Here is a 24,345-nt window from a genome sequence, read left to right as displayed (position 1 = left end):
TCTAAAAGTTGTTTAAATACTAGACTAGTAAACTTGGTTTACAGAAAATGAGTAAACTAAGATGGATAGTGCAGAAATCCACTTCTGGGGCCCACTTGGTGTGTGCTGGGGCTGAGACTTAAGCTAATCACGTGCATAGGGCTGTTTTGGGCGTTCAACGCCAGCTTTGGATCCTTTTCTGGCGTTGAACTCCAACTTGCAACTTGTTTCTGACGCTGGACGCCAGACAGCAACATAGAACTGGCGTTGAACGCCAATTTACGTTGTCTATACTTGAGCAAAGTATGGACTATTATGTATTGCTGGAAATCCTTGGATGTCTACTTTCCAACGCAATTGGAAGCGCGCCATTTGGAGTTCTGTAGCTCCAGAAAATCCACTTTGAGTGCAGGGAGGTCAGAATCCAACAGCATCAGCAGTCCTTTTTCAGCCTGAATCAAATTTTTGCTCAGCTCCCTCAATTTCAGCCAGAAAATACCTGAAATCACAGAAAAACACACAAACTCATAGTAAAGTCCAGAAATATGAATTTTGCCTAGAAACTAATGAAAATAAACTAAAAACTAACTAAAACACACTAGAAACTATATGAAATTAACCCCAAAAAGCGTATAAAATATCCGCTCATCACAACACCAAACTTAAACTGTTGCTTGTCCTCAAGCAACTAGATAAATAAAATAGAATACAAATAATTTAAGAAGCAATAATATCTCAGAGTTTTTGAGTGAAACTCAGATTCTAATTAGATGAGCGGGACTAGTAGCTTTTTGCTTCTGAACAGTTTTGGCATCTCACTTTATCCATTGAAGCTCAGAGTGATTGGCATCTATAGGAACTCAGAATTCAGATAGTGATATTGATTCTCCTAGTTCAGTATGTTGATTCTTGAACACAGCTACTTTATGAGTCTTGGCCGTAGCCCTAAGCACTTTGTTTTCCAGTATTACCACCGGATACATAAATGCCACAGACACATAATTGGGTGAACCTTTTCAGATTGTGACTCAGCTTTGCTAAAGTCCCCAATTAGAGGTGTCCAGGGTTCTTAAGCACACTCTTCTTTTTGCTTTGGACCTTGACTTTAACCGCTCAGTCTCAAGTTTTCACTCGACACCTTCACGCCACAAGCACATGGTTAGGGACAGCTTGGTTTAGCCGCTTTGGCCAAGATTTTATTCCTTTAGGCCCTCCTATCCACTGATGCTCAAAGCCTTGGGGTCCTTTTTATTACCCTTGCCTTTTGGTTTATAAATTATAACTTAATTGAAAATAAGATCAAAATAGGTATGCTAATTACTACTACTTATATCTACTTTCTAAGGTAAACTCCTATAATGACAACTATCACAGAGTTAAAGCAAAAATTGGAATTTAATAACCTTTGTTCTGGGAAGTGGATGTTCCTCTAATCTGCGGGGTGCTTGGTCCTTCAAGAGATGATTTCTGGCGCTTCAATTCCCTTAAGTCACGCCCTTGCTCCTCCTGTTCTTTAAGCAAATAGCAAAGAATGCTACTTTGTTCCTTCTGTTCTTTCTGTATTTGTTCCATAGCTTCTTGCATCTTGGTAATAGATGTTTCAAGATACTCCCAGTATTCAGATTGAGGGATTTCTGGGAGAATTTCCTGTGTTCTCTTCTTAATGGGGTCATCCTGTGATTGTTGTTTTTCCATTGATGCTTTGGTGATTGGCCGCTCAACTGAGATATACTCAGTTATTCCCATCCTTACTCCAGCGTCCTTGCAGAGCATAGAAATAAAGCTTGGATAAGCCAACCTGGCATCTTTGGAATTTTTGTTTGCAATTTTGTAGAATTCAGTTGAAATCAGTTGATGAACTTCCACTTCTTTTCCCATCATGATGCAATGGATCATCACTGCTTTTCTAATAGTGACTTCAGAACGGTTGCTAGTGGGTAGCAGAGAATGCCCAATGAAGTCCAGCCATCCTCTGGCGACTGGTTTGAGATCTTCTCTTTTGAGTTGATTTGGGACACCCTTCGTGCTGGTGGTCCACCTGGCTCCAGGGATGCATATATCCTCTAGAATCTTATCCAGGCCCTTATCTGTTCTCATCATTCTCCTATTGAAGGAGTCTGGATCATCTTTTAGCTGAGGTAGCTTTAAGATCTCCCTGATCTTGTCAGTGTGGGTATGAACAATCTTTCCTCTGACCAAGGTCCGATAGTCATGGATAGCAGAACCAGATAGTCTTTGCTTGTCTGTATGCCACATATTAGCATAGAACTCCTGGACCATATTCCTTCCCACTTTCGTTTCAGGATTGGCTAGGATCTCCCAGTTCCTGATTCGGGTAACTGTGAGGCAAATTACCAGCTCTCTGGCAACTGTCACAGTTACGTACAAACTCTCGGGAATCTCTGTAGAGTGTAGGCCAGTAGAAGCCACATTGGAGGACCTTGGTGGCTGTTCGCTCACCTCCGAAATGACCTCCATACTGTGACCCATGGAAATGCCATAAGATCCTTTGTGCTTCTTCTTTAGGAACACACCTACGGATTATGCCATCTGCACATCTCTTAAAGAGATAGGGTTCATCCCACAAGTAGTACTTTGCATCAGTAATTAATTTTTTCTTTTGTTGCCTGCTGTACTCCTTGGGAATGAACCTTGCAGCTTTGTAGTTTGCAATGTCTACAAACCATGGTGTTTCCTGAATGGCAAATAAATGCTCATCAGGAAAGGTCTCAGAGATTTCAAGAGAGGGGAATGACGTCCCTTCTATTGGCTCTATCCAGGATAGATGGTCAGCCACTTGGTTCTCTGTCCCTTTTCTGTCTCTTATTTCTATATCAAACTCTTGCAGAAGTAACACCCATCTTATGAGTCTGGGTTTTGAATCCTGCTTTGTGAGTAGATATTTAAGAGCAGCATGATCTGTGTACACAATCACTTTTGATCCTACTAAGTAAGAACTCTTGGACCATATTCCTTCCCACTTTCGTTTCAGGATTGGCTAGGATCTCCCAGTTCCTGATTCGGATTTGCTCCTGGATCTCCGGATATTCATCTTCTTTCAGATCGAATCTAACTTCCGGGATCACTGATCCTAGACCCATTATTTTGTAATAATGGTCTGAATGTTCTTTAGTTAAGAACTTCCCTTGATTCCAAAGTGGTTTTGGAACACTCTCTTTCTTGCTTCTTGGAGTGGGTTGTTTTCCTTTAGGAGCCATGATCTTAGTGGGTATGGTTTAGTGATCACGGATAAACACACCAAACTTAGAGGTTTGCTTGTCCTCAAGCAAAAGAAAAGAAAGGAGAGGGATAGAAGGAGAGCTATGTGCAATTGTGGATGGGAGGGGAGGGAGGCCAAACCCATATTTAAAGGGAGAGGGGGGGTGGGTTTTTCGAAAATACAAAGCAAGATAAGATAGAAGATATGTTTTGATATTGAAAAGATATGAAAGATATTTCAAAAAGATAGATTTGGATTTTTGAAAAAGATAGTATGGATATTTGAAAAAGATATTGATTAGTTGAAAAGATTTTTGAATGAAAGGAGATAGATTTGTTTTGAAAATTTTGAAAAAGGGTTGAATTGGAAAAAAAAGGATTTGTGCTTATGGATTAAGATACATTTGATATTTTTTTTAAAAAAAATTAGGGATTTTAGAAATCAGGGTTCTTAACATGTTTATGCAAGAAGTCATGAATTGAAACATGAAAATTAAATTTAGAATGAAAAATATGAAGTAAAAACGAATTCACCTCCTCCCCACCATCCTGGCGTCTGAACGCCCAAACGCTGCATGTTTTGGGCGTTCAACGCCCAAATGCTGCCTCTCCTAGGCGTTCAACGCTCAGCTGTTGCTTCTTTCTGGAGTTGAACGCCAGGAACTCCTTTGTCACTGGGCGTTTTTCTGAACGCCCAGGACGCTGTAAATCTGGCATTAAACGCCCAGAAGGAGCTTCTTTCTGGCGTTCAACGCCCAGAAGATGCTTCTGTCTGGCGTTTAACGCCCAGATGGCTATCCTTACTGGCATTCAACGCCCAAAACAGACTCTTACTGGCGTTTTCTTGCCAGTGAGCTCTTTTTCTCTGTTTTGTGTGCAGAATCCTTCTGTAACCCTATGAACTTATACAATTGATTCTTTACCTTAGTATCAGTGAACATTATATAAACAAATAAAATCAAGAATAGGGCAAAATGCTTAGAGGAAGTGATGCCCCATGGCTGGGTTGCCTCCCAGCAAGCGCTTCTTTATTGTCTTTAGCTGGACCTTACTGAGCTTTTAATCTAGCTTCAGCCTTGAGCACTCTTGCTCAACATTGCCTTCAAGATAGTGCTTGATTCTCTATCCATTAACTATGAACTTCTTGTTAGAATCAATATCTTGAAGCTCCACATAACCATATGGTGATACACTTGTAATCACATATGGTCCCCTCCACCGGGACTTCAGTTTCCCGGGGAATAGCCTGAGCCTAGAGTTAAACAACAGAACCTTTTGTCCTGGTTCAAAGATTCTAGATGACAGCTTTCTGTCATGCCACTTTTTTTATTTTTCTTTATAAAGCTTGGCATTTTCGAAAGCAGTGAATCTGAATTCTTGTCAATGGCATAAACCACTGCAAGCAATTCTGTTTCTGTGGTTGTGTAATTTTTCTGGGCATCATTCAAAACATGGCTAGCATAATAAATGACATGCAGAAGCTTGTCATGCCTCTACCCCAGTACTGCACCAATGGTGTGATCACTGGCATCACACATTAGCTCAAATGATAATGTCAAGTCTGGTGCAGAAATAACTGGTGCTGTGACCAACTTGGCTTTCAGTGTTTCAAACGCCTGCAGACACTCTGTGTCAAACACAAATGGCGTGTCAGCAGCTAGCAGATTGCTCAGAGGTTTTGCAATTTTTGAAAAATCATTTATAAACCTCCTATAGAATCCTGCATGCCCCAGAAAGCTTCTAATTGCCTTAACATTGGCAGGTGGTGGTAATTTTTCAATTACCTCCATTTTTGCTTGATCCACCTCTATTCCCTTGTTTGAAATTTTATGCCCAAGGACAATCCCTTCAGTCACCATAAAGTGACATTTTTCCCAGTTTAAAACCAGGTTGGTCTCTTGGCATCTTTTCAGAACTAGTTTCAGGTGATCAAGACAGGAGCTGAATGAGTCTCCATATACTGAGAAGTCATGCATGAAGACTTCCAAAAATTTTTCCACCATATCAGAGAAAATAGAGAGCATGCATCTCTGGAAGGTTGCAGGCGCATTACACAGCCCAAATGGCATCCTTCTATAAGCAAACACTCCAGATGAACATGTGAATACTGTTTTCTCTTGATCCTGGGGATCTACTGCAATCTGGTTATAGCCTGAGTAGCCATCCAAAAAGCAGTAATAATCATGACCTGCCAATCTTTCTAGCATCTGGTCTATGAATGGTAAAGGAAAATGATCCTTTCTGGTGGCTGTATTGAGCCTTCTGTAGTCAATACACATGCGCCACCTTGTAACTGTTCTTGTAGGAACCAGTTCATTCTTTTCATTATGAACCACGGTCATGCCTCCCTTTTTGGGGACAACTTGAACAGGGCTCACCCAGGGGCTGTCAGAAATAGGATAAATAATCCCAGCCTCCAGTAATTTGGTAACCTCTTTCTGCACCACTTCCTTCATGGCTGGATTTAGCCGCCTCTGTGGTTGAACCACTGGTTTAGCATTATCCTCCAATAAGATTTTGTGCACGCATCTAGCTGGGCTTTTGCCCTTAAGGTCACCTATGGACCACCCAAGAGCTGTCTTGTGTGTCCTTAGCACTTGAATAAGTGCTTCCTCTTCCTGTGGATTTAAGGCAGAGCTTATGATCACTGGAAAAGTGTCACTTCTCCCAAAAATGCATATTTCAGGGATGGTGGTAATGGTTTGAGCTCGGGTTTAGGAGGTTTTTCCTCTTCCAGAGGAAATTTTCAGAGGCTCTTTCATTTCCTCTGAATCCTCCAAATCAGGCTGAACATCTTTAAAGATGCCTTCCAACTCTGATTCGAGACTCGCAGCCATGTTGATCTCTTCTACCAAGGAGTCAATAAGATCAACTTTCATGCAGTCTTTTGATATGTCTAGATGCTGCATGGCTTTGACAGCATTCAACTTAAACTCATCATCATTAACTCTCAGGGTTATTTCCCGCTGTTGGACATCAATGAGAGTTCGTCCAGTTGTTAGGAAGGGTCTTCCTAGAATGAGAGTAGCACTCTTGTGCTCCTCCATTTCCAGCACTACAAAGTCATGATCCCTCACTGGCAATTGAGTGCCAGAGTTAGAAGCTGGAGTGACGTTAGACGCCAGCTCCTCATCTGTTCCTGGCGTCTGAACGACAGAACTGTGCTTCTTTTGGGCGTTCAACGCCAGATTCTTGCTTGTTTCTGGCGTTGAACGCCAGTCCTGAGCATGGTCTGGGCGTTTAGCGCCAGCCTTCCACCCAATTTCTGGCGTTTTAGCGCCAGAATTATTTTTCCCTGGGCTCTTACTGTCCTCAGGTGGATTTTGGGTGGTTTGCTCATTTCTTGGCTTCTTGCTGCGTTGAGGTGGGGTATTTAATGTCTTCCCACTTCTTAATTGAACTGCTTGGCATTCTTCTATTATTTGTTTTGACAGCTGCTGCTTTGTTTGCTTTAATTGTGCTTCCATGTTTATATTAGCCATCCTTGTCTCTTGTAGTTTATCCTTGAATTCAGCTAACTGCTTTGTTAGAAAATCTAATTGCTGATTGAATTCAGCAGCTTGCTCTGTAGGACTGAGTTCAGCAGTTACTATTTTAGCCTCTTCTTTCATGGAAGAGTCACTGCTTAGGTACAGATGCTGATTTCTAGCAACTGTATCAATGAGCTCTTGAGCTTCTTCAATTGTCTTTCTCATGTGGATAGATCCACCAGCTGAGCAATCTAAAGAGATCTAAGCTCTTTCTGTAAGCCCATAATAGAAGATGTCTAACTGAACCCACTCTGAAAACATTTCAGAGGGACATTTTCGTAGCATCTCTCTGTATCTCTCCTAGGCATCATAAAGAGATTCATTATCTCCTTGTTTAAAGCCTTGGATGTCCAGCCTTAGCTGTGTCATCCGTTTTGGAAGAAAGTATTGATTTAGGAATTTTTCTGTCAGCTGTTTCCATGTCCTTATGCTAGCCTTAGGTTGGTTATTTAACCACCTCTTGGCTTGGTCTTTTACAGCAAATGGAAACAGTAATAATCTGTAGACATCCTAATCTACTTCCTTATCATGTACTGTGTCAGCAATTTGTAAAAACTGTGCCAAAAACTCTGTAGGTTCTTCCTGTGGAAGACCGGAATACTGGCAGCTTTGCTGCACCATGATAATGAGCTGAGGATTCAACTCAAAGCTACTGACTCCAATGGAGGGTATGCAGATACTACTCCCATATGAAGTAGTAGAGGGGTAAGCATATGACCCCAGAGTCCTCCTGGACTGTTCATTTCCACTAAGATCCATGATGGAGAAAGGGAGATGATGTAAAATAAAATAATTTATTTTTATTTATTTATTTATTTATTTAATTATTTCAAAAATAAATTAAAATAAAATAAATAAAAATAGGTGAAGATTTTCAAAAAAAAAATGAGGAGAGAGAAAGTGGTCAGGATGTTTTGAAAAAGATATGAATTGAAAAAGATTTTAAATTTTGAAAATAAATTTCAAAAATTTGTTTTAAAAATAGAGAGAAAATATATTTTTAATTTAAATAGGAAAGAGAGAAACAATAAGATGGCCCAAGATTTAAAATTTTTTAGATCTAATGTGATGTGTATTTTTGGAAAACAAATTCCAAACACACAAATCTAACCGGCAAGTGCACCGGGTCGCATCAAGTAATAATAACTCACGTGAGTGAGGTCGATCCCACAGGGATTGAAGGATTGAGCAATTTTAGTTTAGTGGTTGATTTAGTCAAGCGAATCAAGTATTGGTTGGGTGATTTGTGATTGCAGAAACTAATTGCTTGAAATGTAAAGGGAGAGGGGTAGATTGCAGAAAATTTAAGAGCAAACAAAGTAAATAAGCTGAATCTTAAAGAACAAGTAATGTAAATTGCAGAAACTTAGATTGCAAGAAATGTAAATGGCTGAATCTTAAAGTGCAAGAAATGTAAATTACTTGAATTATAAAGGGAGTTGGGAAGTGGATTTGCAGAAATTAAACAAGGAAAAGTAAAATTCAACAAACAAAAAAGTAAAGGATGGATTCAATTAAACCGGATCGTAAATGAAAATGAAAATAAGCTTGGTGTAGCAATGAAACAAGGAAATTGAAATTGAAAGATGCAGATCTCAGGACTCAAGAGACTAGATAACCAAGTCTAGATCTCAATGCCTTCCTAGATCCAAATTTAAAATTCAATTGCAAGAAAAGTAAAGATCAAGCAGTAGGAGAAAAGAAGTGAAATTGCAAATTCTCAATGATGCAGTAAATCAAAACAGAGAGAGATCTCAAGATGAGATTGAGACAGAATTTCCTCAATTCTTCAACCCAAGATTCAAGACAAGTGTAAATGAAATTGAAAACAAGAAAACTAAGAGGAAGAGAATTCAATTCTCCTTCCCCAAGACTCAGAATCTCAAAATAACTTCTAACCAAAAGCTCTCCCAAAATCACTTTGTAAAAACTAAAACAGAAAAAGCTCCCTAAAAACTTAAATTCTAAGCTATTTATACACTCTCTTCAAAAGATCTTCAAGCCTTGAATTGGGCCTTTGCTCTTGATGGAATTGGGTTGACAAAAGCCTCTGTTGATTGCTCTTGGAGTTGGAGAGAAACCCATTTGTGAACCGGGCCATGAACCAGAAAAGCTTGAGTAAATGTTTGAGGTCAAACTTTTACTCAAACTTTTCATATCAGCTAGCCTTCCTTGCTGCCATCCACGTTTGAGCCAAAGTTTAAGGTCAAACTTTGAGCCAAATGTGGATCCCTCTTGCATGCCTCTTGGGGTACTACTTTGCCCTCTTGTCAAGTTGCCAATTTTATGTCCACTATAGACTATTATATATGGTTGGAAAGCACTGAACGTCAGCTTTCTAACCCAATTGGAATCACCTCAATCGGACATCTACAACTCAAGTTATTCTTGTTGGAAGTATACCCCTTCAGGCTGATGTGGCGCCAACGTTTGCCTAAAAGCTTGAGGTCAAACGTTGGTGCAAGCTTTTGCTCTCCTAGGTGTTTTGTTGCGGTGCCAACATTTGCCTAAAAGCTTGAGGTCAAACGTTGGCGCAAGCTTTTGCTCTTCTCCAGGGTGTGTTTGTTGTGGCGCCAACGTTTGCCTAAAAGCTTGAGGTCAAACGTTGGTGCAAGCTTTTGCTCTTCTCCAGGGTGAATTCAACTCTTACAAAACTTTGAGCTAAAGTTTGAGGCAAACTTTTGCTCAAGCTTTTTGTTCTCTCTTGCTCCTTGCCATTTCTTCTTTCTTCAACCTTCTTCAAAGCTCTTTTCACCTATCATTAATCAACCAAGCACATCAAAGCTATGCTCAAAATCATGAGATTGTTATTCTTTCATAATATATGACAATTATAGCACAAAATCTCATGAAATTGCATTAATTTATCCATGGTTGATTGAATCAAAGGAAACATAAAATTCTACCCAATTGGCTTACTTATGGCTCAAGAAAGTGCATAAAATCAATTGAAAACAAAAGAAAAAAGCTAGTGAAACTAGGCTAAGATGACTTGTCATCACAACACCAAACTTAAAGCTTGCTTGTCCCCAAGCAAGAAAAGAATTATTGAGAAAAAAGAATGAAATGGAAGAAGATGTTCATGCTAGTAGAGTATTATTGGTAGCTCATGGGGTTTCATGTAGATATGTAAACACTCACTTCTTATTGATATTTAGGTCTAGAAAGTTTCCTCCAAGCATCAAGCAACACACTGCTATGACCCTTCATTATTCCTTTGTCCTTGACTATTAATTTTTTTCTATAAGCTTTAGTTCAGTGTCAAGTGTAACAAGCTCTTTTCTTTCTTTATGCTTGACACATTATTCACTATAGACACTTGGCTCACATTCCTTCTTAGAACATTGATGCCTAGCACCTCTTTGGGTTACTAAATGCCTTGTAGTTAGGTTGCTCTTGATAGTGGACTTTCAGTTGATGATCCCGGGTTAGTTAACCCAAGTCACCAAGTGTTGATGCACTCCAAAGAACTTAATAATCCAAGCAGATCCTAGTACAAAGACACCACATGCATATATTCTACGGTTCAAGCTATTGGTGTCTAGCTTTGTTTCTTTTTATTTTTCTTTTGTTCTGTTGCCACTCTTTGGCTATTTCTTTTCTCTTTTTGTTTTTCTTTTTAACCTAGGACTTTTATTCTATTGAGATTCATAGATAGTGAGCTACCTTCTATTTAAAAGGAGACAGTTGATGACAAGTCATCCTAGCCTATTTTAGCTAGTCTTTCTCTCTTGTTTTCATTAGAATTATGCACTTTCTTGAGCTACAAGCAAGCTAATTGAGTAGATTTTCATGTTTTCCCATGATTGAACCAACCATATATGAATTCATGCCATTTCATGAGGTTTTATGCTATATTTGTTGCATATTATGAAAAAATGAATATCTCATGATTTTGAGCATAGCTTTGATGAGTTTGGTTGATTAATGATAGGTGAAGAAAGCTTGGAGAAAGGTTGAAGCAAGAAGGAATGGCTAGGAGTGAAGAGAGGACAATGGAATAAGTGAAATTGAACCAGGAAGCAAAAAGCTGGACCTAAAGTTAGCATCAAACTTTTGCACAAACTTTTGGTTGAAAAGTTAGCCCCAACGTTAGCCCCCTAACTTGGAGGCTAACGTTGGAACTTGAAAATTCTCCCCTGGGCTTCAAAAGTTTGCGCCCACGTTAGCCCCCTAACTTTGAGGCTAACGTTGGCACATGAATTTCTCCCCTGGGCACCAAAAGTTTGCGCCAACGTTAGCCCCCTAACTTGGAGGCTAACGTTGGAACATGAATTTCTCCCCTGGGCACCAAAAGTTTGCGCCAACGTTAGCCCCCTAACTTGGAGGCTAACGTTGGCACATGAATTACAAGGGAGAGGAGCAAAAGTTTGCGCCAACGTTAGACCCCTAACTTGGAGGCTAACGTTGGCGCCACTAGCACACAAGGCAAGGCCAACGTTAGGGTCAAAGTTAGACCCCTAACGTTGGCACCAACGTTGATATCAGCAAAATGTGCTAGCTGATATGAAAAGTTGGAGCCAAAGTTAGGTCCCTAACTTTGGCTCAAACATTTGGTCCAACTTTTGCTAACCTCAAAACCAGTTCAATTGGTTCACTTCGGTTCTACTCCAAACTTCAAGAGCAATCAACCAAGGCCTCTTTCAACCCAATTCCACCAAGAGCAAAGGCCCAACTCAAGGCTTGAAGATCAATTGAAGAAAGTGTATAAATAGGATAGAATTCAAGTTCTTCGAGAGCTTTCCTTTTGGAATTTTCATAATAGTTTTCGGAGAGCTTTTGAGTGAACTTTAATTTCTTTGTTTTCATTGCTTTCAATTTCATTTACACTTGTCTTGGATCTTGGATTGGAGAATTGAAGAAATTCTGTTTCAATCTCAATCTTGGATCTCTCTGTTTCTTTATTGTTAATTGAATTGAATTTCCGGTTCATTGTTCTTCATCTCTTTTCTTTTCAAATCACAAATCACCCAACCAACACTAAATTCGCTTGACTAAATCAACCACTAAACTAAAATTGCTCAATCCTTCAATCCCTGTGGGATCGACCTCACTCCCGTGAGTTTTTATTACTTGATGCGACCCGGTACACTTGCCGGTTAGATTTGTGTGTTTTGGGAGAAATTTATTTTTCACCAAAATACTCATCAAGTTTAATGGTTTGAAGCTTTTCCACAAGGAAGCATTATCGGATGGGAAGAACTGATGAATGGACTCCTAGTCAAATTTAACCCATCACAAAGAGTTGTCAAGCAAGAGGCAGAAGTGCATCCATTAGATAAAGAAATTGAAGGTGCTCGTGCAGTAATAAGCCAAAACAAGCAGATGCATCAGCAGACTCTACAACAGTTAGATATGATGGCTAGAAAAATCATTGAGTTGAGACATGCTGTATTACATACATACAACCTGACTCAAAGCTCATATGGGTGTAATCAAGCTGAACAAAGCTTTGGGGCCATTAACCATGAGCAACAAAGCTATGAGCAACTACAAGCTCCAAGCAATCACTCTAGCATGCTCCAGAACAGGCCTCAGAATGATGTGTACAATCCACCTTGGAAAACTCATTCTAATGGGAGGGGGGTTGAGAACCAAAACCAAAGACCAAGGGACTTCAACTGCAACAATCCCAACTTCAAAAATCAACTTAAAACACACCCCCACAACAACAATCACACACACTTCCAACCTCGTCCTACCTCACCATTCGCTCAAAATGACCTTCATCAACCACCACAATTGCCACAACCACTTCCAACCTTTCAAAGGATCTATATTCTAGAAATGCTGATGGAAAGGTCCATCAAAATTCAAGAAATGATGGCAATAGAGCGGGAAGAAACAAAGAAACATCAAGAGATGATAAGCAAGAACCAGGAGGCTTCACTCAGAAGACTTGAAAGGCAGATGGAACAACTTGTTCAAAACCTTGCTGAATTGAGTGAGAAGGAGAGGACTCTGAACCCAAAGAGCCATGAAAAAGATGCTGTGTTGAAAGAGAAGGGAGTCATGGAGGAAAGTAAGAAGGCTATGGAAAGAGAAACAGAGGGAAGGAAGCCCATAGTGAGAGGAGGAAACCTAAGGCAACAGAAGCCTCAATTTCCATGAGCACAGAGTGAAAGATGTCAAGCTAGTGACAATAAAAGAGCGCTTGTTGGGAGGCAACCCAACCCGAGGTAGTTTTTTTTGTTCATAACTATTTTAATAAAAAGGTTAATTAGTTTTATCTATAATGCAAGAAGCTAAGTTTGGTGTTGCACACCAAAACAATCTAAGGGAGAATGAAGGATTCTAAGTTTGGTGTCCACCAAAACCCCATTAAAACACACATTCTCACCTTCTGCATAATGTAGGCTTCAAGCATACTGGATGAACTAGTTAGCCATTTTACTGTTGTTCTTAGTTTCCAGTTCTATCACTTTTGAAAAAGAAAAAAAAAAATTTTTCACACATGGTTAACCATTGGCAAGGTACTAAGTTTGGTGTTCCCACACCAAAGTAAGTTCAAAAAGCCCGCAAATAAATCATGAAAATTAACCATTGTTTCCAAGTGCTTGGGGAACAAGCAACTTTCAATACCATTGCAGAATGACATACAAGCTTTTGTAGGTTTGAACATCATCAAAAAAAATTGAGAAAGATGAACATGAAAGTCAGCAACAATGATGGTGAGAAGAAGGAAAGCAAGTAAACTTCAACAGGTTGTATTGTTAAGTCATTGTTTTGCATCAAATATTACTGTAATTGAAAGTTGGATTGTATCCTTATCTGCCCTGTTTGTCTGCATAGCATAGTCTTTCTTTATAATTCAATAAGCACGAGGCTTGATCATTCACAACATTCTCATCTTCAAAACTTGTTTGCACCCAATTTCCAAGAAATGCATCACATGAAAGTTCTTTGAAAAGAAGGATTGAGGAATTAAACAATTTTGAGGCAAGCAAAAGATTAGGAGAAGTGGTGGTTCTAGTTTTACGATAATGTATTGAGGTTGCATGCTTGTGAAAACTTGCATGGGAGCTCATAGGCGGGACATGAAGTTCAAAGAAGTATTGTGAAGATTCTCAAAAATCTATTGATCCAAGAAGCAGCAAACAAAACAAAAGAAAGAAAAGAAAATACAAAAACAAAAAGAACATTAATACCAAACTTAATTCCTTGCCACTGTCTCTAATGCAACAGGTTGTACATTTATGAATTCTTTTGGCCTTGCTAAAGGTTATGGAACCAAAACAAAAAAGAGTAATTAACTGGTTGAATAATTTGTCTGATTGCTTGGAGCTAGCATTATGCAGGAGGTGAGAGTATGCTTTTAAATGAGATTTTGGTGGAACACCAAACTTAGAATCCTTCATTCTCCCTTAAATTGTTTTGGTGTGCAACACCAAACTTAGCTCCTTGCAATACATACTTAATTATTCAACATTTTTATTGAAAAAGCTATGAAAAGAAAACTACCTCAGGTTGGGTTGCCTCCCAACAAGCGCTTCTTTATTGTCATTAGCTTGACATTGATCCCCTTAGGGTGGTTGATGACTGAAATGTCGAAGCTTATCCCTCCTCACTGTAAGCCTTCTTTGTGTGCCTTGATGCTCAATTTCAATGTGCTCAAGAGAGAGTACTTGGTTAACAGTGTAGTGATCCTCAGTTCCCAGCTGTTGGTATATTAATTGCACCTTGTCGCCTTTAGAGAATCCTTCAGTTGGGATTTTTTTATTCTTCCACCCTTTGTGAGCCTTCTTCTTGTTTTTCTTCCTTTTTCTTGTTAATCTTTCTTCCTTGACAGCAGCTTTGGTTGTGGTACCTTCCTTCTTGTTAATCATCCTAATTTCTTTTTGAATTCCTTCTCCTCCTTGTACATGCTCATTCTTTTGTTCCCCTGTGTTGGTGGTTGCTTGCCCTGGAAAATAGTCGCTGACTACCTTGCTTCTTTCTTCACTAAATTGTGGTTCTGGAAACACTTTCAGGATAATGCTTTCCTCATGCATCCTGAGAGTTAGTTCTCCCTGCTCTACATCTATGATGGCTCTAGCAGTGGCCAAAAATGGCCTTCCCAAGATGATTGAATTGTTTTCTTCTTCTTCAGTGTCCAAGATTACAAAGTCCGCAGGAAAAATGAACTTGTCAACCTTAACTAAAAGGTTTTCAATCACTGCTTTGGGATGTACTACTGACTGGTTCACTAATTCCAAGGACATCTGTATTGGTTTCACCTTCCCCCTGCCAAGCTTTTTCACTAAAGATGATGGAATTAGATTTATGCTTGCTCCTAAGTCACACATCCCCTTGTTGATAAATAGGTGCAAGGTAGGAAGAAACTTCCAGGATCTTCCAGCTTGGGAGGGAGTCCTTTTCTGATGAGCGCACTACATTCTTCAGTGAGAAGCACAGTTTCCTTCTCCAGCCAACTTCTTTTCTTGTTGATGATTTCCTTTAAGAACTTGGCATATAAGGGCATCTGTTCCAATGCCTCAGCCAAGGGAATGTTGATTTCTAGCTTCTTGAAAGTTTCCAGGAAATTGCAGAAATGTTGATCTTTGGTTTCTTTGTTGAACCTCTGGGGATATGGCAGTGGAGGTGTAATGCTCTTCTCCACTTGCTGCTGTCCTTGAACTTCTTCCTTTGAACTGTGTGGCTGGTTGTTCTTCTCTTTGAGTTTCTCAGTGCTCTTGTTTGGCATCACATTTTGATCATTGGCTTCCTCTGCGTGTGTGGGCTTTTCCTCCTCTATGGGTCTTTTGCTGCTCTCCACTTGCTTCTTTGTGGTGTCATTGTTGCTCATCAATGTTCTCCCACTTCTTAACTGTATCGCTTTGCACTCTTCCTTAGGATTTGGAATTGTGTCACTTGGCAGGGAACTTGATGGTCTCTCTATTGTAAGGTGTTTAGATAGCTGACTAATTTGCCTCTGCATATTCTTTATGGAGGCTTCTTGGTTCTTGGCTGTCATTTCTTGGTGTTTCCACATTTTGTCTATCAAAGTTTCTAGGTTAGTGATTCTTTGGGATTCTGGTGATGTTTGTGGTTGGTTGTGAGGTGTGGATGGTGGATGGTAGGCATTTTGGTTGGTGGGTTGGTTATTGGATTGATAATGGTTGGAGTTGGGGTAGTTGTTTTGGGATTTTCTGTAAGGGTTTTGGTTAGTTTGCTGCTGGTTGTGGTTTTGGTTGTTTCTTGAAGTGTTTTGATTTGAGTTCCTCTGCCATGGTTGTTGGTTCTGGTTGTGATTATCCCCCCATCTGAGGTTTGGGTGATTTTTCCAGGATGGATTGTAGGTGTCACCATACACCTCATTTGATCCTTGGTTGTGCATATACTGCACTTGCTCTTGTTGTTGTTCTTCTTGGTTCTCCTCATTCTGCCCCCAAGGGGTTGTTGGTTAGCTTGTGGCACTCACTGATGCTACTTGTAGGCCATCAATTCCTTTGGCCATTTGCTCAAATTGTTGTTGAATTTGCTGCTGCATCATTTTGTTTTGAGCCAGGATTGAATCTACACTTTCCAACTCCATCACTCCTTTCCTCTGTGATGGTTGGCATTGCCTTTGGTGAGCAAAGAAATACTGGTTGTTGGCCACCATATCAATGAGATTTTGGGCTTCTTCTGCCATTTTCATTAGTTGTAGAGAGCCTCCTGCTGAGTAATCCAAAGCCTCTTGAGATTTCAATGTCAAGCCTTCATAGAAATTCTGCAATCTGTCCCACTCACTAAACATTCCCAGTGGACATTTCCTGATTAGAGCTTTGTATCGTTCCCATGCCTCATACAAGGGTTCAGCATCCATTTGAGTGAATTTTTGCACTTCAGTCTTCAATCTAATAACTCTTTGAGGTGGGTAGAACTTGGCAAGGAACTTGGTTACTAAATCATCCCAATTGTTGATGCTATCTCTCGGGAAGGATTCCAACCATTGAGTGGCTTTGTCTCTGAGAGAAAATGTAAATAGCAGTAGCTTGTAACTGTCAGGGTGCACACCATTGGTTTTGACAGTGTCACAAATCCTTAAGAAAGTGGACAAGTGTTGGTTAGGGTCTTCAAGTGGCCCTCCTCCATAGGAACAATTGTTTTGAACCAAGGTGATGAGTTGTGGCTTTAGTTCAAAGTTATTTCCATTAACATGTGTAGGAAGCCAAAACTCTCCTCTGTGGTGGATTATTGTTGTTATTGGCTGCTCCTTCAACTTCATTTGGTGGATTTGTTAGATGTTCTTCCATATCCTGGAACTCTTCTTCTGATTCCTCTTCTCCAACAATGTTTTTCCCTCTTTCAGCTCTTCTTAATCTTCTGAGGGTTCTTTCGTCTTGTTCACAAAAGGTGGGTGTAACTCTCCTTGTACCTGACATACAACCAAAGCATAAGGCTCACAAAATACCAGAAAAGCAATAATACTTCAATCCATGGCTGAAGTGAAATATTAGTTAGCTTAAGCAAAAATTCAAACAGTTAGCGGGTTAGCAACGAAAATAAAGAAACAGAAAAGAAAAAATGCTTGATCTATATTTCCACTTCACTTAATCATTGTCAATCTAATCAATCCCTGGCAACGGCACCAAAAACTTGATGTGTATTTTCAGAAAACAAATTCCAAACACACAAATCTAACCGGAAAGTGCACCGGGTCGCATCAAGTAATAATAACTCACGTGAGTGAGGTCGATCCCACAGGGATTGAAGGATTGAGCAATTTTAGTTTAGTGGTTGATTTAGTCAAGCGAATCAAGTATTGGTTGGGTGATTTGTGATTGCAGAAACTAAATTGCTTGAAATATAAAGGGAGAGGGGTAGATTGCAGAAAATTTAAGAGAAAAGAAAGTAAATAAGCTGAATCTTAAAGAACAAGTAATGTAAATTACAGAAACTTAGATTGCAAGAAATGTAAATGGCTGAATCTTAAAGTGCAAGAAATGTAAATTACTTGAATTATAAAGGGAGTTGGGAAGTGGATTTGCAGAAATTAAACAAGGAAAAGTAAAATTCAACAAACAGAAAAGTAAAGGATGGATTCAATTAAACCGGATCGTAAATGAAAATGAAAATAAGCTTGGTATAGCAATGAAACAAGGAAATTGAAATTGAAAGATGCAGATCTCAGGACTCAAGAGACTAGATAACCAAGTCTAGATCTCAATGCCTTCCTAGATCCAAATTTAAAATTCAATTGCAAGAAAAGTAAAGATCTAGCAATAGGAGAAAAGAAGTGAAATCGCAAATTCTCAATGATGCAGTAAATCAAAACAGAGAGAGATCTCAAGATGAGATTGAGACAGAATTTCCTCAATTCTTCAACCCAAAATTCAAGACAAGTGTAAATGAAATTGAAAACAAGAAAACTAAGAGGAAGAGAATTCAATTCTCCTTCCCCAAGACTCAGAATCTCAAAATAACTTCTAACCAAAAGCTCTCCCAAAATCACTTCGTAAAAACTAAAATGGAAAAAGCTCCCTAAAAACTTAAATTCTAAGCTATTTATACACTCTCTTCAAATGATCTTCAAGCCTTGAATTGGGCCTTTGCTCTTGATGGAATTGGGTTGACAAAAGCCTCTGTTGATTGCTCTTGGAGTTGGAGAGAAACCTATTTGTGAACTGGGCCATGAACCAGAAAAGCTTGAGTAAAAGTTTGAGGTCAAACTTTTACTCAAACTTTTCATATCAGCTAGCCTTCCTTGCTGCCATCCACGTTTGAGCCAAAGTTTGAGGTCAAACTTTGAGCCAAACGTGGATCCCTCTTGCATGCCTCTTGGGGTACTACTTTGCCATCTCGTCAAGTTGCCAATTTTATGTCCACTATAGACTATTATATATGGCTGGAAGGCTCTGAACATCAGCTTTCTAACCCAATTGGAATCATCTCAATTGGACATCTACAACTCAAGTTATTCTTGTTGGAAGTATACCCCTTCAGGCTGATGTGGCACCAACGTTTGCCTAAAAGCTTGAGGTCAAACGTTGGCGCAAGCTTTTGCTCTCCTGGGTGTTTTGTTGTGGTGCCAACGTTTGCCTAAAAGCTTGAGGTCAAACGTTGGCGCAAGCTTTTGCTCTCCTGGGTGTATTTGTTGTGGCGCCAACGTTTGCCTAAAAGCTTGAGGTCAAACGTTGGCGCAAGCTTTTGCTCTTCTCCAGGGTGAATTCAAATCTTCCCAAAGTTTGAGCTAAAGTTTGAGGCAAGCTTTTGCTCAAGCTTTTTGTTCTCTCTTGCTCCTTGCCATTTCTTCTTTCTTCAACCTTCTTCAAAGCTCTTTTCACCTATCATTAATCAACCAAGCACATTAAAGCTATGCTCAAAATCATGAGATTGTTATTCTTTCATAATATATGACAATTATAGCACAAAATCTCATGAAATTTCATTAATTTATCCATGGTTGATTGAATCAAAGGAAACATGAAATTCTACCCAATTGGCTTACTTATGGCTCAAGAAAGTGCATAAAATCAATTGAAAACAAAAGAAAAAAGCTAGTGAAACTAGGCTAAGATGACTTGTCATCATAATGCTCCTTGTTTTCGAAAATTCTGGAGGGAAAACACCAAGGAACACCAAACTTAAAAATTTTAAGATCAAGACGCAAGGAAAACTCAAGAACACTTTGAAGACTCACAAGAACACAAGAACATGAAGAAAGAACACCAAACTTAAAATTTTTAGAAAACCAAAATAAAATTTTCGAAAAACAAAGGAAAATCAACAAGAAAACACCAAACTTAAAGTTTGGCACGAGATTTAATAGAAAAATTATTTTTGAAAAATTTTTGAAAAGAAAATCAAAGACTCTGACCCAAAAGACAAAAATTTCCTAATCTAAGCAACAAGAGTCACCGTCAGTTGTTCAAACTCAAACAATCCCCGGCAACGGCGCCAAAAACTTGTTGCACGAATTGTAAATCACACTTTTTACAACTCGTACCACTAACCAGCAAGTGCACTGGGTCGTCCAAGTAATACCTTACCTGAGTAAGGGTCGATCCCACGGAGATTGTTGGCTTGAAGCAATCTATGGTTATCTTGTAACTCTTAGTCAGGAAAACAATAAAATAATTCACTTATCAAATTTGATTGCAAGGAATAAAAGGGCAGAACACAAATTATACTTGTATGCAATGATGGAGAATATGTTGGAGTTTTGGAGATGCTTTGGCTTCTGAAATTCTGCTTTCCTCTGTTTTCTGATTCACGCACGCACGTCCTCCTATGGCAAGCTGTGTGTTGGTGGATCACCGTTGTCAATGGCTACCATCCATCCTTCCAATGAAAAGGGTCCAGATGCATTGTCACCGCACGGCTAATCATCTGCAGGTTCTCAATCGTACCGGAATAGGATTTACTATCCTTTTGCGTTTGTCACTACGCCCAGCACTTGCGAGTTTGAAGTTCGTCACAGTCATTCAATCCCTGAATCCTACTCAGAATACCACAGACAAGGTTTAGACTTTCCGGATTCTCTTGAATGCTGCCTGATGAGCGGATATTTTATACGCTTTCTGGGGATAATTTCATATAGTTTAGAGTATGTTTTAGTTAGTTTTTAGTCTATTTCTAGTAGCTTTTAGGAAAAATTCATATTTCTGGACTTCACTATGAGTTGTGTGTTTTTCTGTAATTTCAGGTATTTTTCTGGCTGAAATTGAAGGAGCTGAGCAAAAATCTGATTCAGGCTGAAAAAGGACTGCTAATGCTGTTGGATTCTGACCTCCCTGCACTCAAATTGGATTTTCTGGAGCTACAGAACTTGAAATGGCATGCTTCCAATTGCGTTGGAAAGTAGACATCCAGGGATTTCCAGCAATATATAATAGTCCATACTTTGCACAAGGATAGATGACATAAACTGGCGTTCAACGCCAGTTCTCTGCCCAATTCTGGCGTCCAGCGCCAGAAAAGGATCAAAAACTGGAGTTGAACGCCCAAACTGGCATAAAAACTGGCGTTCAACTCCACAAATGACCTCCGCACGTGAATTGCTTAAAGTCTCAGCCCCAGCACACACCAAGTGGGCCCCAGCACACCAAGTGGGCCCCATAAGTGGATCTCTGCATCATCCATCATAGTCCACTCAGAAGGTAGCCATTGACAACGGTGATCCACCAACACACAGCTTGCCATAGGGGGACGTGCATGCGTGAACAAGAAGACAGAGGAAAAGAGCTCAATGGCAAGAAAACGCCAGTAAAGGGGCATTTTGGGCGTTCAGCGCCCAAAATGGGCATCCACTGGGCGCTGAACGCCTGTAATGGCAGCATTTGGGCGTTCAACGCCAGAAATGGCCACCCACTGGGCGTTGAACACCAGGAATGGCAGCAACTGCGCGCTGAACGCCCAGGAGATCAGCATTTGGGCGCTGAACGCCCAAAACAGGCAGTGTTTGGGCGTTCAAACGCCAGGAGGACAGGGAGGAGCCAAATCCAGTAATCCCACACGTATTTCCATTCTAATTTATAATTTTATGATTCAATACATGATTTTATTTACATAAACATGTCAAGAACCCTGATTTCTAAAAATCCTACCCTCAAAATATCAAATGTATCTTAATTCATAAGCACACACCCTCTTTGCAAAATCAATCCAACTCTTTTCAAATCTTTTCCAAAAACAAATCTATCTTTTTCACCCCAAAAATCTTTTCAATATCTTTTTCATATTATCTTTTTCAAAAACCCAGATTTATCTTTTTCAAAAATCTATCCTATCGTTTCAAAATCAAACCATATCTTCTATCTTATCTTTTTCACTCTAACATCTTTTCAATATCTTTTTCATATTATCTTTTTCAAAAACCCAGATTTATCTTTTTCAAAAATCTATCCTATCTTTTCAAAATCAAACTATATCTTCTATCTTATCTTTTTCAACTCAATCTTTTTATCTTATCTCTTCCACTTTTTCGAAAATCCACCCCCCCCACCCCTTTAAATTGGGTTCGGCCTCCCCTTCCTCCATCAACAAGTGCACCTCGATCTCCTTCTATCCCTCTCTTTTCTTTTCTTTTGCTTGAGGACAAGCAAACCTCTAAGTTTGGTGTGTTTATCCGAGATCACTAAGATCATGGCTCCCAAAGGAAAACAATCCACTCCAAGAGGCAAGAAAGAGAGCGTTCCAAAACCACTTTGGAATCAAGGGAAGTTCTTATCTAACGAACATTCAGACCATTATCTTAAAGTAATGGGTCTGAGATCAGTGATCCCGGAAGTGAGATTCGATCTGAAAGAAGATGAATATCCGGAGATCCAGGAGCAAATTCGAATCAGGAACTGGGAAGTCCTAGCTAATCCTGAAACGAAAGTAGGAATGAACATGGTCCAGGAGTTCTATGCTAATATGTGGCATACTGACAAGCAAAGACTATCTGGAATAGCCTGCTACGAATTTCGGACCATGGTCAGGGGAAAGATTGTTCATACCACCCCTGACAAGATCAGAGAGATACTAAAGCTACCTCAGCTAAAGGATGATCCAAACTCCTTCAACAGGATTTAACTCTGTGACAGTGTCCTTATAAAAAGTACCTTAGAAGTCATATAGTAGTAATTAGTATCTATTTTGATTCTATCTCCAATTAAGCTATAGTTTATTTTTCTCATCATCATTAAACATGAATAAAGAAGTAGATCTTTTGAATAAGAAGCAATAAAATTTCGAGTTTAAATAAAACAAATTCTAATTGGTTAAATGTGGTGGCAATGCTTTCTGTCTTCTGAATGAATGCTTGAACAGCGCATATGTCTTTTGAATTTGTTGTTTAAGACTGTTAAATATGTTGGCTCTTGAAAGAATAATGAACATGAGACATGTTATTGATAATCTGAAAAAATCATCAAAATGATTCTTGAAGCAAGAAAAAGCAGCAAAGAACAAAGCTTGCAGAAAAAAAAAAAACTTCAATGGATAAAGTGAGATGCCAAAACTTTTCAGAAGCAAAGAGCTACTAGTCCCGCTCATCTAATTAGGATCTGAGCTTCAATCAAAAACTCTGAGATATTATTGCTTCTCAACCTATTAGTCTTCTATTTTATTTGTCTAGTTGCTTGAGGACAAGCAACAGTTTAAGTTTGGTGTTGTGATGAGCGGATATTTTATATGCTTTCTGGGGATAATTTCATATAGTTTAGAGTATGTTTTAGTTAGTTTTTAGTCTATTTCTAGCAGCTTTTAGGAAAAATTCATATTTCTGGACTTCACTATGAGTTGTGTGTTTTTCTGTAATTTCAGGTATTTTTCTGGCTGAAATTGAAGGAGCTGAGCAAAAATCTGATTCAGGCTGAAAAAGGACTGCTAATGCTGTTGGATTCTGACCTCCCTGCACTCAAATTCGATTTTCTGGAGCTACAGAACTCGAAATGGCATGCTTTCAATTGCGTTGGAAAGTACACATCCAGGGCTTTCCAGCAATATATAATAGTCCATACTTTGCACAAGGATAGATGACGTAAACTGGCGTTCAACGCCAGTTCTCTGCCCAATTCTGGCGTCCAGCGCCAGAAAAGGATCAAAAACTGGAGTTGAACGCCCAAACTGGCATAAAAACTGGCGTTCAACTCCACAAATGGCCTCCGCACGTGAATTGCTTAAAGTCTCAGCCCCAGCACACACCAAGTGGGCCCCAGCACACCAAGTGGGCCCCAGAAGTGGATCTCTGCATCATCCATCATAGTCCACTCATATTTTGTAACCCTAGGCTACTAGTTTAGTATTTAAACAACTTTTAGAGACTTATTTTGTATCTCATGACATTTCAGATCTAAACTTTGTATTCTCTGACGGCCTGAGTCTCTAAACCCCATTGTTGGGGGTGAGGAGCTCTGCTGTGTCTCGATGAATTAATGCAAGTATTTTTGTTTTCTATTCAAACACGCTTGTTCCTATCTAAGATGTTCATTCGCGCTTAACTGTGATGAAGGTGATGATCAGTGACATTCATCACCTTCCTCAAACCACGAACGTGTGCCTGACAACCACCTCCGTTCTATATACGATTAAATGAGTATCTCTCAGATTCCTTAATCAGAATCTCCGTGGTATAAGCTAGAACTGATGGCAGCATTCATGAGAATCCGGAAAGTCTAAACCTTGTCTGTGGTATTCCGAGTAGGATTCAAGGATTGAATGACTGTGACGAGCTTCAAACTCTTGAAGGCTGGGCGTTAGTGACAGACGCAAAAGGATAGTAAATCCTATTCCAACCGGATCGAGAACCAACCGGTGATTAGCCGTGCTGTGACAGAGCGCGTGAGCGTAGTTTTCACTGGAAGGACGGAAGGTAGCCATTGACAATGGTGATCCACCAACACACAGCTTGCCATAGGGGGACGTGCATGCGTGAACAAGAAGACAGAGGAAAGCAGAGATTCAGAAGACAAAGCACCTCCAAAACTCCAACATATTCTCCATTACTGCACAACAAGTAACTTTTAATTTATGCTCTACTGGTTACTCATAATTCAATTGACAAACATAATTGACTTCCTGACTAAGATTTACAAGATAACCGTAGATTGCTTCAAACCAACAATCTCCGTGGGATTCGACCCTTACTCACGTAAGGTATTACTTGGACGACCCAGTGCACTTGCTGGTTAGTGGTACGCGTTGTGAAAAGTGTAATTCACAATTCGTG

This window comes from Arachis ipaensis, chromosome B05 (assembly GCF_000816755.2).
Source record: "Arachis ipaensis cultivar K30076 chromosome B05, Araip1.1, whole genome shotgun sequence".
NCBI classification, from domain to species: Eukaryota; Viridiplantae; Streptophyta; class Magnoliopsida; order Fabales; family Fabaceae; genus Arachis; species Arachis ipaensis.
The sequence above is the reverse complement of the archived record's forward strand: the minus strand, read 5'-3'. Positions refer to the sequence as shown.